Here is an 11341-nt window from a genome sequence, read left to right as displayed (position 1 = left end):
GCCCTTTTCATGCAGATGTCACTAAACAAGAATTGAAGAGCCCAGTATAGGGGCAAAAAGATGTGGGTTTGCAGGTTTTCAGAAGTTGTAAAATTAAGAGGTGTAACTCAGTTCAGTCAAAATTTCCTATAGTTCCAGCTGAAATATAATTTCTTTTTTCTCCCGTCTTGCTGAGTGATCTGTAAAAACTAAGCCCTTAAACTTAGAGCATCATGTTCAGTGGCTGTGAGGAAACCCTTTCCTCCTCAGTAAATAGAGGAGTTATTCTCCTTGTTCCATCGTGATACACAGAGATATACGCCTTGTATTCGTGGTTCCAGTAGTATGGACAATTCTGGTCCCCTCAAGCTAAATAGCATTGAAAGGAAGGTAAATAGCAATGTTCTCTTTCTAACCCACTTTCAGGGCATTACTGTCACTTGGAGATTTCTTCTCTGTTCATTTCTGAATTGCTTTAGTTGTAAAGAACAGGCTCCACCGTTGTTTCTGCATTTATCAGTAGAGTAGAGGAGATAGGTAGGTGTCTGTGTGCCCTGGGGCCCAGGGATGAGCACTGCATGGCAAAGGAAGGGCTTGGATAACAAATGCCATCATTATCAGAACCTGTGATCTTCATCTTTAGATCCTCAGCACCTGATATTCACCATAGTCAGAGACCAGAGCATTATATTGTGGTGTTTAAATAACTTTTACCTTTCTCCTGTAGGAAAAAAAAAGCTGCAGTGAGGTTTCCTCAACAAATAGCATTTACCAGCTGGGAGTGGGCAGGCAGCATTACTTACTGTGTGGGCCAGAGATGCTGGCCTCTGCTTAACATAAAACAGCACCATCAATCCCTACTCTGAGGAATCACTGCTTTTAATCACAAAATTTATTAAACTGTAAAAGCTGCTGATACACGTCAACAGATCCTGCTGGTGGGAAAGGGATTGGCTCTGGCACTTCTTCTCGAGATGGATATAATTCACGAGCTTCTTCCAGTATCTGGTGCCAACTGCACAGGAGATTTATGCAGTGTCAGTTAAAAATGAGGTTGTTATCACTGCCATGTTTATGAAATATTCTCGGCTTTACAGTGAATATATTCTCTTAAGCAATGTGAGGAAATGCCTGAGAACCTCACAATTGGGTGTTACCCCTCCTTCCACAAACCATGTCCAATTCAATCCATACAGACTGTTTAACAGTAGATTTCTCTGATTAAACAAGTAGGATGAGCAAGTCTTTGGTTCCACAAATACAGGTTGATCATGTTTTCTGGTGGGTTTTTTCTAATTACTGTCTGGCTTATATTATTTTTTTTTTATGATGTATGCATGCATGAAGAAAAATTTGGGACAGATGTGCTCTTTTAAAAAACACATACAAATAAATTATTTAAATCTAATATTAATGCTGTGTAGTTACCAAAAACACTTCCTTGTACCTCAAAATACAGTACTTTAGTCCTTTCATGACTGAGGCTTTCAATGACAACTCCCCAGACAGGTCTCCAAGTCTCTGTTCTTCCTCAGATCTGCTGGTACTCATACTCTCTTCTACAAATTTTTCTCTCCATCTTTTAATTTCTGCTCTCTGTTTATCATTACAACAGCCTTTTTGGCGGTGTCTGTACTGCTTTTTTGAGACACTCTACTTTTTTCAGGCCACTCTGAACATTTCCCTGCATAAACTGATCTACTCATTTTTCCAAACCTCCTCCTTATGTCAGTTCCCAACATTGTCTTGCATATATATTTTTCCTCCCTTCTGTTCCAGCCTTGTTCTCCTCTTTTTTCCTGATCTTTCTAGGAGATGCTTTGCTGGTATGAATATGGTTAAAGCATAATCCCCCTACACAGTCACCAGTGGAGAGAGCTGTAAGGGGTGGCAAGATATCTTCTTCCTCTAATGCAAATAAATATTTACTTATCATCTTCTTTCCAGTATTTCAACACACCCTTAGAAAGTGTCCTCTAATGTCTTTATATCTCCTCTAATATCAACCATGTTAAAAATTAGAAATTTTCTCATTCCACCATCTTCTTTCCTGCCTACAATGACAGGTGATCTCTCCCTGTCTCTCATTTGGTTGCCATGTGATTCAGCAAATGTCACACTTCCACATACTGTATTGGAAGGGTTTACCCTGAGGATTCTGTCTTCCTCCACAGTTTTATCTTGTTTGTGAACTAAGAAAATCCTATTCTAGTCCTAGCAAGTCTGTGTTCCAGAGATACTCTTATTTTGTTCTCTTTTCTCTGGTCTCTGCAAATGTATTTATATCTAAAAATATGAGGCATAAAATCAAAGATCCTAAGAGGCTTCTCTGTAATGACCAGAGTCCTATTTTCTAGCCTTATATATGGATCTCCTGAGTTTGTTTCTTTCAGCTTCCATTTCTTTCCATGTTGTGCCACTAACCATGCTACTACTATAACTTACCCTGGTGCATGGCATGTACTGACAAATCCAAAACTACAAGAATACACAAGATAGTTCCTCATACCTTTGTTGGGAGGATGAGAAAATGTACACTGCTCTTCTTATTCTGCACACTGTCCCTGTGAAAAGAGTGAAGTTTTCCAAGGTTACCCCAAGGCTACAGTTAAGCTTGCAGCCTGCAATTCTGATTTATAAACTTATTGACTATCTCAATTCTCATTACTTTCAGTGCAAAACAAAATAAACCCCCACTGAACACAATTTTCTCCTCCCCTCAGCATTATTCACAAATGAGGTTGCCTGAAGGGAAGCGTTAAATCACTGCCTGTTGTGGATTCCCTCCCAGATTGCTAGTACTTCCAAACTCCAGTGCTTCTCCTTGAATCTTGTCTTTCTTCTATCATCATTTAAAAAACTGGCAGTTCTAATTATTGTACTCATAGACAAGGACTTAATTAACCTAATCACCCTGCCATGGAGCTGACAGGTATGCTTTTCTGTCAGAGTTAGGTCAAAACATGTAATCTGCAATGAATAGGAGCTCTTTTTCAGCTGCTCTGGCAGTGGTTCAGTGCATCCGTGTCTCTCCTCAGGCCACGAAATTGTGTGACCTTGCAGCTCACAAAGAAGAGTGATGATTATAAAGTGTATGTCAAAAAGCTAGTCTTCTCTGACCCAGTTTCCAGACACAACATGATGGATAAATGCCCGGGAGGCAGCAGCCTGTGTTATCAGACAGAAACAGGGCCAAAGCAGATGGGAGCATTGCTTCAGTACTGCCCAGAAACAACCACTGTCAGCATGGAGCAGTGTGGAGAGCTGTGTTTTTCAGGGCAGGATTAGGACACACAAGCTGAGATGACATAGAGACACCATTCTAACACTCTTGGGTATCGGTGCCTGTACTGATTCAGCACCCTGATAATTTTCAGGCCATCACTAAGGGAAACAAAGACAGGAGTCCTTCTGCTTCCTATGGCTGCTGTTTATCACCAGGAACAGGCCACTGCCACATACCTTGCTGCTCTACTAGCAAAGGCCAGAGAGGGAGATAATGGCTGGAGAAAATTGTGACAGTTTGCGTCTGTTTCTCTCCCTGACCCTGTATGAAGCTGGAGCTGCTGCATGCCTGAGTGGGAAGCCCAGATTCTTATTAACTTGCCAGTTTACTCTGGGCTAAAAATAATACAAAGTACTTCACATCCTGACAAATTATCTAAAATTAACTCAGCTTGGCAGTTACCTAGAAATCAAAATATATTTTAAAAGCACACACATAAATAAGTCCTTTAATGCTAGCTATTTTTTTGTGCAAAGGCTGGAGCAGCTGCAGAGCTGTTGTCAGACCATTTAGGACTCCCTCTTTCTCAATTTCCTCCTAACATACTCACTTCCTTTGAGAGTTTCCTATCCTAGGAAATATCCTCTTGATGAAAAATGAACCAACAGAGACAAAGGTGTTTCCCCATTAGCAGCTTCCTTTCTCCCATCAGGGAAGTCAGCTGCTGCCAGCAGCAGGGACAAATCTGTAACAAAAAGAATCAAAGAGGAATTGGAAACTAAGCTTCCAACTAAGCCACAGGCTGAAAGAACATTATAAAGAACTGGTGTTTGACACTTTATTTATGTGAAATCTAACTGTCCTTGGACCCTTGTAAGAAGGAAAGAACTTAAACTTGTATAGACATTACTCATTATTGTGATTGCATCGTTAACCATGATGTCTCAGATAACCCACTGCAAGAGCCAGCCACACAGTTCTTAGCCCTGGACTTGAGTCTGTGCAGTCAAAAAACAAGCAGTGTTTCCAGGGCTTCCCTCCTGCAGTGCTGCACAACGAGGAGTGAAGGCAGACTGACACACCAGTCCTGCTCAGATGATAATGTTTGTTTCACTCAATCATTGAGTTTATTCAAACCTAGACTTACTTCACTTAGTCCTGTTCCTATTAAAATATTAAGGGAACCTGGAATTTATAATTGCCTAGACAACATCAAAGTGTGTCACTATTTATTGATTGTAACTAAATGTTTTTGCCCAGGGAGAAGATATACATCCTTAAAGGGCAAGTCAAATTAGGTATGATTGGGTGCATGGGACTGTAGCCCTCATAGTTGAAGCCTATAATGTGCAGAAAAGCAAAGTGCAAGAAAAAAAGTCCAAGTTCAAATAGTCCCCTTAGGAAAATGAACAAAAGCAAAACATTAGTGTTTATAATAAAGAATATGAAATCTTATGATCTTAATCTAGTCCTGCAGAAATGGCAAATGCACTCTGAAAAAAGAAAAATTATGTAGAACACCAAAATTCTGAGAAGGGCATGAAAACTTTCATACAGAACCCCAAAAGTATAGTCATGATGTGCAGGACATCAGTGTGTCAGGTCTCTATGACTCATCAGAGCATTGACCTGTTATGCAACTCAAAACACAGCAAGTAAGACATTTGTATGTTTTAGAAACTGTGCTGCCAAAGACAGCTGATTTATGCAAACCTTCATATTTTCAACTGACATTGTAGTGCTGGCCAAAAGGAAATCAAGAGCCTAAAATAGGTAGAGATTACTTATGTTTAGCATTACATTCAAGCCAAATGTGGGACCACCGGAGCCTCAGCAGGCAGATCTGAGACAGGAACCCAAAACCACAAACGGGACTGTGTTGCCTAGGGCATTTTATAAAATCACATTGAAGGGCAGCTACCCTTAAAGGGACAACAAAGTCCAAGGAACCCTGGCAACCCCCAAAGTCATTGGACCCTTATTGATTTTAACACATAGGAACATATGGATTAAAATCAGAAGATGGGCCTCTTTAAGCAGTATGGAATCCTAGGAGATTCTTAAATTTATTCTGAATCTATTTAGGAACAGGAGGGTGAATTCTAACTTTAATCTTAAGCACGCATCCTCACAAATTGGGGTCATTAAACACTTCACAGTTTAACTGTGAAGTATAGAGAAGTAATGTTTCTGCAGTAGAGACTGTTTCCATGTGCCTGTTTGCACCGCGTCCCGAGGAAGAAAACAACATCCTGATGGGTTCCACGGTGAATCCCAGAACCGGTTCTCACTGAACAATGGCTTTCCATTAGCCTGGTGAAAGGATGCCTCTGATCACAGATACTGCAGAGACAGTCTTTTCAGGACTATTTCTGCTCAGACTTTCTCACGCAGGGTAAGTAGAGCAGGGAAACAGCTTTCAGTGGAAAAGCAAGCAAACAACAAAACAAAACAAACCCCTCTAAGTAAGGGTAGATTAAGAGTCTGGGAATCTTTTGATCTTTTGGACTCAGCTGTCCTCCAGCAGAACAGAGAACAGCTGACTGAGGAAAAAATAATGCCAAATAACTGGGTTTCTGGAGAAGAAAAACTAAAAGGAGGCTAGGAGTGAATGGAGAAATGTGCTTGTCAGTAAAACTGGCTGAGTGAAATCCTAGAATTGCCACAATCAATCAGGAGCTTTGCTTTTGGCTGCAGGGGAGCCAGGTTTTAACCACTGAGTTCAGTGAGGACACACACCTTATAAACAGCATTCACTCTGGGAGTTTAAAAGCTTATTATGAAAACATCTTGAAAATTTATTATTTGAATGAATTATCAAAATTATAAATATAAATAAAGTATTACCCAAAAAAACCCTTATTTTCCATTTCAAGTGAACAACTACAATGGGCACTTCTGAGAGATACATTTAGATTGTTCATGCTAAAGATCAGCTACAGTTCTCAAGTAAGGTACCTTTCTCCTTTCAAAACAAAAACAAAAACAAAACCACCTGCCCAAGTGGGCTTCAAAAATAATGAAGTCTTGTATTTCTCAATATCATAGCAACTTTTGGAGTATGTACATATGTTATACATCTATGGGCATATATACAAACAGAGAAAAACTCATTGAGTGAGACTTTTTGTCTAGGGATCAGAATATGAAATATTCATATTCCTGGGTATATGAAACATTATATTGGTTTACAACCCTTGAATAAAGAGCATTGTTATGCTAGGCTGCACCTAACTCAGCTCTACTCAAATCAAGACTGCTGGAAAACTTTTGACAAGAATTTTTTTCATTTTTGAAATCTGATTTTGAAATTTCAATTTGAAATTCCCAACTTGCATAAAAATTTAAAAGTTCTAGCTGCGTGGTGAGTTTTCAGTAGAATTTTTCTCCTGTTCTTTCCTCACCTGTCTACCTAGACCAAAGGGTGACCAAGGACCCAGGTGTTCTGGCCTCCCAGAAAATAAGCCTTTGGCACTTCTCAGGATTTTTTAAGCCCTCAATACTCAGATCAGATGTCTTCAAGTTAAGACTATGGCCTACAGCTTAGAAACTATATGCACTGTAATCCAGTATATTCCCTCTTATCAGAGGGTCCTTTTAAAGTCTTGGTTAGATATAGATAGAGATATAGAACAAGATTTTATTTTTTGTATTGGTATCTTCCACAAACTGGAAGCAGTTTTTTCCACCCAGTTCTGATTCCATTTTCAAGCGTGAAATGTCTACTTTTATTTCAGCAGGAAGCTGAAAGTTTTTCTCATCTCAGCTGGTGCTATTCCACAATACTAACCACAGGCCAGTCTATGCATTATAAACTGGAACTGGCAAGTGGGTTGCGTCGTACTCTAGAGATACTTCTCAGTGTTGGATACGAACATATTTATCTTGGGAAGAACCTTTGAAGAAGCATCTCCTTAAGTGCCTTAAGTTACCTGGGAATCAGCTAATACAAGAACACAAACATCAGCAATGCACAAACACATAGAAACTGAAGCACACAGAAACTCCCATTCCACTCTGGGATCCATGATTGCCCAAAGGTCAAATCTTCACTGTGAAAGAGGCATTTGGGCATGGGCAGAAACATGAACATACTCCCCTTGCAGTGAGTTGAACTAAATTTCAGTGTTGTCATAGAAAAAATATATTGTCTTCCAAGGACAGCAACTGTACTTTGAGTCATATAAACTTGTCAAGCTCATTGTAATTACTCAATTCATTTAAATACAAACACACATATATATATATATATGTATGTATGTATGTATGTATGTATGTATGTATGTATTGATATGTATTTAAATGATTGCAATATATATATGTAGTTCCATGGCAATAATAGCAGTGAAGAAATATAAAGCTTATGCAAATAATGGCATTACATTCAAATGAAACAGAAAAAAAAATAGGGATAAAAAATAAACCAGATTTTTTTACAGATCTATTTTTACACTGATTTCAGGTCTTCATTTACTAACAATAAGTTTTTTCCATAAGCAAGCCAATATTGATCCATAGGCCAAGGGAGAAAACATAAAATATTTACTCACTCAGAGAATAACAGAAAGCAAAAATTTTGCTAGATAGCCCGACATCTGTGCAGGATGCTGGGAATGCATGGGGAGTAGTTTATTAACAGAGCTGTTCTGCATATTTTGTGTAGGTTACTCCTCTTGTTTTGAGCTTCTTCTGAAAGATCAAGATTTACCGCCTGGAACAGAGGCGGTTGTTCATTCATCCAAAATAAATTAGTCTCCAGTGCAGGTTTAAGGCAACTGGCAGTGCAGGCCTTAACTCGATGAACCTGGAAAGGCCCACACCTCCCACACCACTGCTTTTCAAATGAGAAATTCCTCGGCACAAAAGACTCAGCCCACGGGACTTCTCCAGACAAACAATCAGCCTGCAGTGCTTCACTGGGCATGAGGGTCTTGGCAAGGCGCCATTCACTATCATTAAAAGTGTTTATAAAAAAATTGTTCATTTTTGGCCAGCTTTTTTTTCCAAGGCCAGGCCTCCACCCCCACATCTTCAGTGGAATGTGTTAATAATTTGCTTTGTGGAGATGAAAGGCTCTTTGATAGGAGCAGCATAAACACATCTCACTGTGCTCAAAGGTCTTTGTACCACAATAGAAGCATAGTTTCTGTACAGTGGCTTGAACGGAAAGAACAGACACATTTCTGAATCATTTTTCACTCTTTTTTTCTGCCTTTCCTCTACACACACACACACACACACACACACACTCATACACACACACACACACATGCACTCACACACACCCATTTTTCTTTTCCTTTACTTCTTATAGTCTATTGTAGATCTTTCTGTGAAATACAAACAACTAAGTGGTTCCAAACAAGAATTCCTCACTGATATTTGCAGCAGATGGATTAAAAATACCAGCCAGTCCCCACAGTCTGTGGTGTCAGAAACCAAAAATCACAGCAAAACATGGGTCTATCCCAGAGTATGTGACTGAGCCTAGCTTGGAGCAGTGTGCAGCATGGGAGGGGGGAAAAGTCCAGCTGCTATTGTCTTCTGATCCTCTCTTCAACAGCAGGTTTCAGAGCCTACTGAATAAATACAAATGAGAGTTTCTAATTCATCTGGGGGGAAAAACCACTTAAAATTACCTGAAAATGCAGTGTATACTAGCAAGCTCTGCCTAACTGTTGTCTCCTGGCTATAATGCCTCTCCTTCCCTGCCCAGTTTGAGCCATTGTGTGCATCTCATCTATACCAGCACTGCCTCTTTGAAAACACAACCTGTTGATGCTGAACCATAGCATCAGTCTTCAATGATTCTGAATGGATAAAGACATAATTGAGATGTGGCCTGGGTGACACATCAGCACAAGCCTTAATCACCAATTTTTGTCTGTTCTTTTGATAAAAAGATGGTGCACTGTCCTGGATTTATCTGTGGTTTTGTTTTCCAAAAGTGTTCACTGCCCTCATGCTATGTCTCTATTTACTCAAGAGATTATTTAGTTTTCTATTCATGACAGCCATCACTAAAGAAAAATCAAATTATTTTACAGATATGTCATGTTACACTTCTGAAGCATTACCACTCAGCAACTAGAATAACACAGTCAGACAGGTTGAAGTGACTTGAGCACTTATGCTACTTTTTTTAAGGTAGTTTAGACATTAAAGGCATTTAACCACTGCTCCCTGCAGTGTTAAATTTTATATGTGGCACACTACATGAAGGCATATTTGGGAATGGACATCTGCCCAATAGCTCAGATTGCACTCTGCAGCAAAGCATCTTCAGTCTAGAACAGCACAGTCACCTATTTCCTTCTGGGAGAGACAGTACTCCTGATAGCCAGTGCTCTACCAGTGCTTTTCACATATATGTTCTGTTTACAAAAGGATTTTAAATTCTTAATGAACTCTGCTCAGAAGGTCACTGCTGAAAAGAGATACTGAGGTTTGTTAGCAAAAATGTGAGGGTTTAGGAAAAATATAAGCATTGTAATTTAAATGTAGGCTCGCCCCAGTACAAGAAAAGCACAGAGCCTCTGAGCTCACCTGAGGTGACAGGGGTGGATAGCTTTAATTCAAGTCACCAGCTATGAAGTTTGTATTGTAGGTTGAGGGGAGATTTAGCATCTTTAACCTACAGCAGCCCAGCAAGTGCTAATCTGGTCACTATGGGCTGCTAATCTTATTCTTTACTGTAATTTTTTTTATTTTTTCCAGCTATTCTTCAGCTAACATAATTGTGCCTTGTTATCTGCAACACCTCCTCCCATTAAATAGTCTCTGGTAATATTAATGTCAAGCCTGAGTTTCAGCTGTGGCCCTAGTCCTCCCCTAGAAAGAGAGGATTGCTGACACCACAGACAAGGAATGAAGGTGAGTCAGGACCTCATCTGGTGCTTTCACATCTTAAATGGTGTGGGATGAAAGATCTTGTGTTGGAAATACTGCTGAATGAATATGGACAGCATGAAGTTTAGCTTAACATGTGAGAGGTCTGGATGCACCATTCAGTGTAAGGTAACTCTTAATACCACAGTTTGCTGAAGTGTCTCTGCCCTTTTTATCTTTTCTAAATACACCTTTCCACAACACTCAGTGAAATAGTAATCATGTATCTTGATGTGGTTTCAGTGCAAAACCACCTGAAGAATGGGAGTTTCACTTGATCTCAGTTTAAGCATTTTGGCCCCATTCAGAGCAGAAACTTAGGGAGTGCCATGATACTGTGGAGCAAAGCAAATATTTGCACAACCCATGGAGACCAAGCAGCATGCACTTTAAAGCTGATCTATTGTGTGCTGCTGCCCCCAGCCAGCATCTCTGTGTTTGTGGTGGGAGTAAGCAGTTTGGACCTGCTATGATCCTCTCCTGTGCTAGTGGCAGCCTCTGTCAGATAAGTGGAACAGACAGCTTTGAGGGGAGCTGGGGGAAGGACAGCATTTTAAAGTGTAATTGGAAATTCATCAGAGCTTCTTTGCGTGCATTGCAATTCAACATACCTTTGATTCAGAGGGGTTTTTAAGTGAAAGTTGTTTTCCTGCAGGGGTATAGTGCTAATGGAAGGTTCCTGAAAGAAAGGATCTTCTGCTTGGCTGCTTGACTTCTGCTGCATTTTGGAGATAGTTATATATTCAGTCTATACTGAAAAACACCCAGGTTTTTGTCAGCAGATTTTTCATCAGCTTGCAGGATAATTTACAAGCCCAGCTACATCTGTAGCTACCTACAGGATAAAGACAGGCTGTTGGTAAAAGAGGCTAAAACAAGATCCTGAACAAGATTTGCTTTACTCTTCATGTGATGTGTTGAACTGGGTCCCAAACATTCTGCGTAGCAAGCACTTTGGTTTCCCCAGCATGCTCAGAGTTAATGTGGCACAGCGATGGCTGGCTGCTGCCTAGGAGGAGTCTGCCCTGCTCTGACCAGCCTCCTTACCCCAGGAAGAGTCTGAGACCCAAGAGCAGAGCTGCTCTGAGGTGGGCTTGGTAGCACAACCAGTCCTGACCAGTAACAGTGGAAATTTGTCTGCCCACAGAACTGAACAGGAGGACTTGGCTAAAGAGCTGGTACAGAGAGTGTCCAAGTAGGTAAATAGGTATGACAGAGTGCATCCAGCCCTGTTCCCATCTGAGTCCA

At 40.3% G+C, this 11341-nt stretch overlaps 1 long non-coding RNA gene across 1 annotated transcript in view; it reads right to left on the bottom strand.

Annotated features, from left to right (window-relative positions):
- Positions 1-302: 302 nt before the first annotated feature.
- Positions 303-11341, bottom strand: part of LOC134431768 (uncharacterized) — a 59866-nt gene continuing 48827 nt past the window's right edge. The window contains exons 3-5 of the long non-coding RNA XR_010031086.1: positions 3816-3950; positions 2489-2543; positions 303-700 (exon numbers count right to left, since the gene is read on the bottom strand). This is a non-coding gene — a long non-coding RNA (uncharacterized LOC134431768). The remainder of the gene's footprint in view (positions 701-2488; positions 2544-3815; positions 3951-11341) is intronic.

The sequence above is a fragment of the Melospiza melodia genome, chromosome Z (assembly GCF_035770615.1).
Source record: "Melospiza melodia melodia isolate bMelMel2 chromosome Z, bMelMel2.pri, whole genome shotgun sequence".
NCBI lineage: Eukaryota > Metazoa > Chordata > Aves > Passeriformes > Passerellidae > Melospiza > Melospiza melodia.
The sequence above is the reverse complement of the archived record's forward strand: the minus strand, read 5'-3'. Positions and strand labels throughout refer to the sequence as shown.